Here is an 8,444-nt window from a genome sequence, read left to right as displayed (position 1 = left end):
AATTTTTCTTCTGCGCATTCAAGGTTACTCTTGGCCTTATTCGAAGTTACGTGACACTTGCTTTAAAATATGCTGTAAAATTAATTCATTATGAGATTAACTGCTTTCACAGTCTTCACTCCACACACAATCATTCGGAGAAAGGAAAGGATATATACATGTACGCAGTAAAATCAAAATATTACAGCCCAATAAATGGCAACAATAAGTGACGAAGAAGAAACCGGAACAGAATACAAAGTACAATATTATTACGTCACATCCTTCCTGAGTTTATTTCGAGGCCAGTCTCAACCCTTTTTTAAACCCCGAGGGAGCAGTGTCTTAACCTCACTCTGTGGTTACTGGGTTTAGGAGAAGGAAAAGTAGTTATTGCGAATTCGACATGAATGTTGTACTTAAGCATTCTACTGCAACAATATTATTAGTTTTGTACATATGTATTACAGCCTCAAACTCTGATGGTATATAGCCATCGTCTGGTATACAACAAACTTGCCAAAACTTTTTCATTGTATATGGTACTGTTTTCGCGTGTGAATGCAAACTTAATTTTTAGAAAATTATTTATTTCTATAATTCACTAAAATGTAGATCCGGGGGGCACGGTAGCGTGGTTGGTTCAGGCACTACGCTACAAGCCGGAAGGTCCGGGTTCAATTCCCGATTAGGACATCGCATTTTTTAGTTGACCTAATTCTTCCAGCCGTACTAGGGTCCTGAGGTTGACTCAGCCTGTAACAGAAATGAGTACCAGGAATCTTCCTGGGGGTAAAGGGCGGCTGGAGGGTAAGGCTGACACCCTCACCGCCATCTATGAGCCGATTGTCCAGAAAATGTGGGATCCTTGACGTCTCACAACCCTATGGGCCTCCACGGCCTGTTACACAGGGGAGCTGTACCCTTTTACCTTTTAAAATGTTGGATCATGTTGAGCTGTGTGTATTGCATTCAGTGCCTGTATGTGGGTATTATATAATTTATTACGGTGGCCTGCGTGTGTAGATGCCAACTCCATATTGAGCTCGTTCCGCTGTTATGGTGCTTAATGTGTGCAGGGATTATGGGCAGGAAGATGGGTGAACTTCAAGGCTAAAATTAATGTGACAAATCCTATTAACATCCAGCACATGATCTACCATTTCACTGACTGCAAATGGGTAACACATATTAAAATACCTTAATAACATCAATATACTGAGAGTTACTTCAAAATGCCCCTTAAAGAAATGCAGCATACAAAATTAAAACACAAAAGCATAAAACTCTGAAGTACATAGAATTCAATGAGAATAAACTCCGTGGCCTGTAGTCCGCAAGTGAACTATACCGACCGAGTGACCGCCGCTTGTTAGTGCCAACTTTAACGGATAGAGGATGTCGCGTGGTCAGCGCAACGGATCCCCACGGCCGTTAATTTCGGTTTTCTAGTCAGGATCCGCTATTTCCTTGAAATAGCTCAATTATCCTCACGAGGCTGCTTGGACCCCGTTCCAGACTCACTACTTCTCAGAAAACCTGGCAGCGCCGGGAATCGAACCCCGGACCTATGGATCTATAGCCAGGAACTTTGACCACAGATCCGGTCAATACTGTATAATATTTATTTTTCTTTTAATTGAATCACAGACCTTCCTTAAGTGTATAAACGAGATGATGATAACGAGAGATCGACAGTTCACTGGTTGATCGTATGTTGCTTTTATATTCTACAAAAAGTGAAATCAACGAAAGTGCGATGTTACTTGAATATGAATATATCGGCGAACCGAAGCTCAGAACCTCAACTATAATGGTTGCAGTTATCATAGACATACATTTACATAATTAAATGTTCCCCGTAATTTGGTAGTAGAAGGTGGCTGAGATGGTAGCAGTTCCGAATAGGAACAGAAGATAGCAGCAATAAACTGTGTCGGTGTTGCATGAGGTTTAGTGTCATACTACATATAGGCCTACATGTAGCTAAAAAAACGTAATTCGATACTGAAGTGGCTAAATATGTGTAATAGACAAATAAATACAAATTCTCTTGATCTCGGAGAATCTGTGTCACACACGATTTTTTTTTTTTTTACCTTTGGACAGATTCAGTGCTCAAATAATCACAACATGAACGTAAGTCTTCCACCTTTCTTATTCATACACTCACTCACGGAGCTGAGCCCTTCTTGAGAAGCCACCAATTATGCAGCACCTCAAGAACTTCCCAGAATTTTATGGAACCCGGAGGTTCATTACCGTGTTCCTCTTATTCATAAGGTAACAAAAAATCAATACAGCTTCCACAGTAAGTTTCAGACATTAATCATTCCCCATTGTTCCGCCTGGCTATCTCCAACCCCCCCCCCCGCCCCGAGGTTTTTGTTGGAAGGAAATGTTACATTCTGGATAATCTATAGATTTAACGTTCTACTTCTAGCACGACAAGGTCATATACACGTAAAGCTATGAATTTTACAGTGGACAGACCAATTCATCAACAGCATGCGGGAGAGTCTTCTTCCTTAACGACATTTGAATCAAGTGACAGATTTTTGTGAAATAATTCAAACACCAACCATCACATCTTTAGTTAATTCAATTTATTCAGAACATGGCTGCCATACGAAGTTCTGGACTGAGAAACAGAACCACCATCTCAAATATCATATATATTTTAAAGTAGACATTAGGAAATGCTCAATGACTATATTTTGGCCTATTTTCTGAGCCGTACTGTTTGTTTCATTTCCTGCGAGGTACATGGAGACTATTACAGATGTCAGGTCATGACCCAGGCAGGTTTGATCTGCGTTTCGTACACTAAGCTTGCTGCTGCTTACCAGGAGTTTATTTTCTTAAAGCATTTTTTCTCTGTGCTGACCAAATATTTTTAAAGACTGAACTTCTCTGATTGCGAAAGATGGTGTCGGAATCTCCCCAGTGACGTAAATCCGTCTGTGTAAGTGGTAAAGTTGTTCCTGTGCTTAACTAACTAACAACTACGCCATATAAGGCGTATGGGGGAGCAGATGTATAAATCAACGTTTTCTCAACCTCGGCACTAGGCAAAGGCAAGTGGTCAGCTTTCCACTCCCGCCGGTACCCACGGGATAGGGGTCATTCCACGTGAAGTCACTCGACCATTTAAAAAATTTATATTTTGTACACTTATTTCTATATATTTTCATACTTGTAAAATACTTTTTAAAATATTTAAGCCGGTACAGCCGTGTTTATAATGCGAAAAAAACGCGTTTTCGGCCCAAATGAAAGTTTGCGTTATTTTCTGTATCTCGATAAAAATTTATGTTAGACTCCAATAAAAAAACGATTTGTTCCTCATCGTATGTACTACAGTTCATGTCATTACAAGCTTTTACTCAACTCACTTCCTCTAGGTCTAATTAATCTTGAAACTTACCTATAGATTTTGGGGAAAAAACTATTTTTGACCTTCAAAAGCAATGGGAGGGGGAAAGTATCAGATCTGTGGTTTCTAGCCTTTGTTGTTGTCTACATGGGGAATATAATCACGTAGTTTTGAACCCAGTATCTATTTTACAAAATATTCCAAGAGCTTCCAAACTTTACTCTGGGCCCCAAATCGGTCATTTTTAACATCTCATATCTCCGGTGGGGAAGCTCCGAAAATTTTAAAATTCATAGCAAATAATGCTCTATTCCAGAGTAACGTGGAGTTAAAATTACAACGGTGATATTCTATTATAGCGAGGTTGTGACTTTGAATTTTACCAAAAAATCAATACCTCAAAAATTGGCTTACGGGTCATTGCATGTGAAGTCGCTTGACCATTTGTTGTTGTCTACATGTGGAATATAATCACGTAGTTTTGAACCCCGTATCTATTTTACAAAAATTTCCAGGAGCTTCCAAACTTTGTTCTGGGTCCCAAATCGGTCATTTTTAACATCTCATATCTCCGGTGGGGAAGCTCCGAAAATTATTATATTCATAGCAAATAATGCTCTATTCCAGAGTAACATTGAGTTAAAATTACAACGTTGATATTCTACTAATAGCGAGGTTGTGGGCACTTTGAATTTTACCAAAAAATCAATACCTCAAAAATTGGCTTACGGGTCATTGCATGTGAAGTCGCTTGACCATTTGTTGTTGTCTACATGTGGAATATAATCACGTAGTTTTGAACGCCGTATCTATTTTCCAAAATTTTCCAGGAGCGAGTGTTGATAACATGTCATTCCGAGCAGTAAGTACAGGCCTGAAAATGATTTTAATCGTTTTCATGCCTGAATTTACTGCTCGGAATGACACAAGATAAATCTCTCGTCTTTATACCGAATAAAGAACCACTAATACCATTGGATGCAGGTAAGCCAACTGTTGAGGTATTGAATTTTTTGATAAAATTCAAAGTGCCCACAACTTCGCGATTAGTAGAATATCACAGTTGTAATTTTAACTCAAAGTTACTCTAGACTAGAGTATTATTTGCTATGAATTTCAAAGTTTTCAAAGCTTCCTCACTGGAGATATGAGATGCTAAAAATGGCTGATTTTGGGCCCAGAGCAAAGTTTGGGAGCTCCTGGAAAATTTTGTAAAATAGATACGGGATTCAAAACTACGTGATTATATTCCCCATGTAGACAACAACGAAGGGTAGAAACAACATATCTGATACTTTCCCCATCCCATTGGTTTTGAAGGTCAAAAATAGTTTGTTTTTTCCTCCAAAATCTATAGGTAGGTTTCAAGATTAATTAGACATGGAGGAAGTGAGTTGAGTAAAAGCTTGTAATGACATGAATTGTAGTACATATGATGAGGAACAGTTTGGTTTTTATTGGAGTCTAGCACTAATTTTTATCGAGATACAGAAGATAACGCAAACCTCCAATTGCCCCGAAAACGCTTTTTTTCGCATTATAAATACGGCTGTACCGGGAGAACCGAGCGGATTAAAATGTTTTAAAAGTATTTTTGAAGTATGAAAATATGTAGAAATAAGTGTACAAAAATAATTTTCTTTAAAAATGGCCGAGCAACCTATCTGGATGAATTCACATGGAATGACCCATATGACCCTGGGTGAGCCCCAGAACCGGTCTGGACGACGGGGAGAAAATTCTTGACCCTAGCGAGACTCAAGCTCGGACCCCTCTGTTTTCCAGTCCACAGCCGGTCGCTATAGCGAATGTGCTATCCCGGGGTTCCTGACTCTGCGTACTAAACAAATGCGGTTTCCAAACAATAGAAGAATAAATAAGGAGGGAAGGGGTGGAACACTCAATATACATATACCCATTTTCCACCGAGCAGACTGACTGAAGCGCTAATGATCTTTACAAATATTATTTTTCTGGACATTATCCATCGTCCTGTATTTACCTAAAAATATCGCCTTGTTTATTTTTTAAAAGACAACGTTTCGGAGACTGGATTCTGTCTCCGTCTCCAGGTAAAACCTCCTCATTTGGGCCCAATCGACACAGCTAGTCCCGTTCTTCCTGTATTTGGGAGATGTTCGGTTCTAACTGGGGCCATAATGTCGCGTTTTTCCTCTGATGCTCATACCAAATTTATTTGCACACCGTCAGTTTGTTCAAAGGTAATCAGGGGTATACATATGATGCTATAAGAATATACGTATTTCTTTATAACCTTGGGTTAGGAATGAAGATTACAAGAGGGTATAAAAGGAGATGAAAAGAAACACACAATTCTTGATAAGAAAAAACGGAGATCTTTAACAATTTCACTGTGCGAAATCTGAGTTGCACACGTCACCACACAATGGAAGCAGACAGGAAGTTATGTAATATTTACCACACGGAAAAACAAGTGCTGGCTACGAAAAGAAAGGACTGTTAAGACGGAATAATCCGAAGGACATGTTCAACCGGAAAACAAGCAGAGCTGCCTGAGCCGTCAAACTCTGCGAAGACTTCCAAGGTTTGTAATCTGTATAAAATCACGCTGTCTACCAGAACCAATTTCTCGGTTGCTTGCCGGAGTATTTGTATGAAGAGACGCCGCAGCCAGCTGCAGCCAGCAAGCAGGAGATCAGAGGGTCACAGAATTACTGGGCGAAACCCAGAAGCTTAAGAAACACAATTCGGAAATTTCATCGTTTTACTTCTTGTACTTTGATATTTACCTTTTAATAACTTTTTGTACCTGGTAATTTACCTTTTAAGGACATTTCTTACGTCGTTATTGAGCGAAACAATTTAAATTTCAACGTTCCATTTTCTATTTATCCCCAAGAATATACTTTTAAAAAGATATATAACTTTAAAAGAAGCACAGCGCAGTGCATATTGCGACTTGTTACGGAATGGGCGACCTCTAAGGGGTCGGAGTTCGAGTTCCAGTTGGGGCAAACGTTTTCTCTTCTCCACGTTGTTCAGACCGGCTCTGGGGCCCACCCAGCCTCCTAACCACTAGGTACCGGAGGATCTTCCCACTAGAGTAAAGCGGCCGAAGCTAACCACTCACCTCCAAATAGTGCCGGGGTCAAGAAATCATTACCTATATATACAGCCACTGCCCATACGCCTCCATGGCGTAATACTTAATTAGTTAAACACAGTGACAAATTTACCTTTTTACCTCATGGCTACTTACTCGTATAACTTCAGTCCCCTATTTCCAACAGTGTTACCCTTGTTCATATCTTGCGGCTTTCATATTGGCATTCTTGCTGATATGGAATGATAGCAGTAAGGCCTAGCGCATACATGCACTTTTTAGTTGGCCGATAGTTGGGCACGTCGCCGAGAAACATTACGTTTAATGGGAGTGCGCACACATCACGATAGTTGTTCCAACAGTCGGTGAGCAGTTGGGTTGTACCTCAACTGTTGGTGATAACGCCGGTGTACATAAGCTGTTATGGGAGTGCGCACACATACAATTGAAAATCGTGCACGATTTGACCTTCAGTTAAGAAGTTGTGTTTTTTCCTGCCTGTCTTCGCGCTCGCTCTAGTTCCTCCAGTTGCAAAATGTGGGATCAAAGCATTGAAAAGCTTATAGTAGAAGTGGAGAAGCGGCCAGCTCTTTGTTTAAAATCACTCAAATAATATTCTGAAACTATTCATGAGGAGGAGTTGTGGGAAAAGGTGTGTATCGTTCTGATTTAAAACTGAAATGGTCTGGCTCCTGAAGAGAAAAAAATGAAAGTAATTATCTGTACTTTAGGCAGATATAATCTTCATAAATTTCATAGTGCCGTATATAATACTTTAAGGCAATCAATTTCTGTTAAATATTTTAATTATATATATATATATAGTAGAACTTGGTTATAACGTCATCAAAGGGACCTAAAAATAGTGTCGTTATAAACGAATGTCGTTGTAACCGAAATGGGCACTTCCACAGTAGCCTTATGTTAGTCACGTAAAAATCTACCAAAAACCGAGTTAAAATGTTGCATTTTTTAGTGAAATACGTAGTTAAGTACAGACTAACGTAACATTAACGTGGAATTGCCCAAATGTGTAATATCAAAGACATATTACAGCGCTTTTCACTGACAATACACACCGCACTAATACTGTATATTAAAGGTAGGCCTACTCACCAAATTACAGTAGATTACATCAATTGTTGTGCCTTACTGTACCTAGATACGAGTACAGTAATCAGTTATCTTCATCTGTTTCCTGTTACTTGCCCAATACACACTTTCTAAATTACGTTCAATGTCCATATCAGAGAAATTCAGGAATGAAAATGACGTTACATACGAGGTTGATGCATTTGTGCATGTCGTACTAAGCAAGGTATAAAAACAGTTGCTTTATGAGGAATTAGTTCGTACCATTGAATATTTGACGCAATAGACAAGGTGTCGCAGAAACCGATGTTGCTATAACCAAGTTTTACTGTATATATAGTACAATTCGTTCTGTTTATTTGAAAAGTTTTCTCTAATATATTGCATATACAGTATTTTTAGCATGATCAATTTTTATTTCGTTGAGAATTCTTGCTGAAGTGTAATGAGTCTAATAACTTACATAAAAAGTGGTCGTACCCTTAATGTTATGTAAGAGAAAAATACTACTTTTGTGTGCTTTGTGTTTGCAATGGGGCACGCGGTAACGTAGTTGGTTGAGGCACTATGCTACAAGCTGGAAGGTCGCGGGATCGAATCCCGATTAGGTCATTGGATTTCTTCAATTTACCCAATCCTTCCAGCCGCACTATGGCCCTGTGGTCGACTCAGCCTCTAACAGAGTACCAGGAATATTCTTGGAATGTTCTTGCAGATGACCTTGTGTTAATGGCTAAGGAAGAAACTGTGCTACAGGGCATGATTGATAGACTAATTGAAATTGGAAGGTGCTATGGCATGGAAATGAATGTGGAAAAAACAAAAGTAATGAAAATTTCGAGACAACCAACCCCAGTCACAATAAAGATAGACCAAAAACAACTGGAGAATGTGAAATGTTTTAAATATTTG

The 8,444-nt window shown here is 39.2% G+C and overlaps 1 protein-coding gene across 1 annotated transcript in view; it reads right to left on the bottom strand.

Annotated features, from left to right (window-relative positions):
• The window catches only part of LOC111864953, a 28,474-nt gene that overhangs the window by 7,152 nt on the left and 12,878 nt on the right, over positions 1-8,444 (bottom strand). The gene's annotated exons all lie outside the window — the stretch shown is intronic.

Source organism: Cryptotermes secundus, unplaced genomic scaffold (assembly GCF_002891405.2).
Source record: "Cryptotermes secundus unplaced genomic scaffold, Csec_1.0 scaffold200, whole genome shotgun sequence".
NCBI classification, from domain to species: Eukaryota; Metazoa; Arthropoda; class Insecta; order Blattodea; family Kalotermitidae; genus Cryptotermes; species Cryptotermes secundus.
The sequence above is the reverse complement of the archived record's forward strand: the minus strand, read 5'-3'. Positions and strand labels throughout refer to the sequence as shown.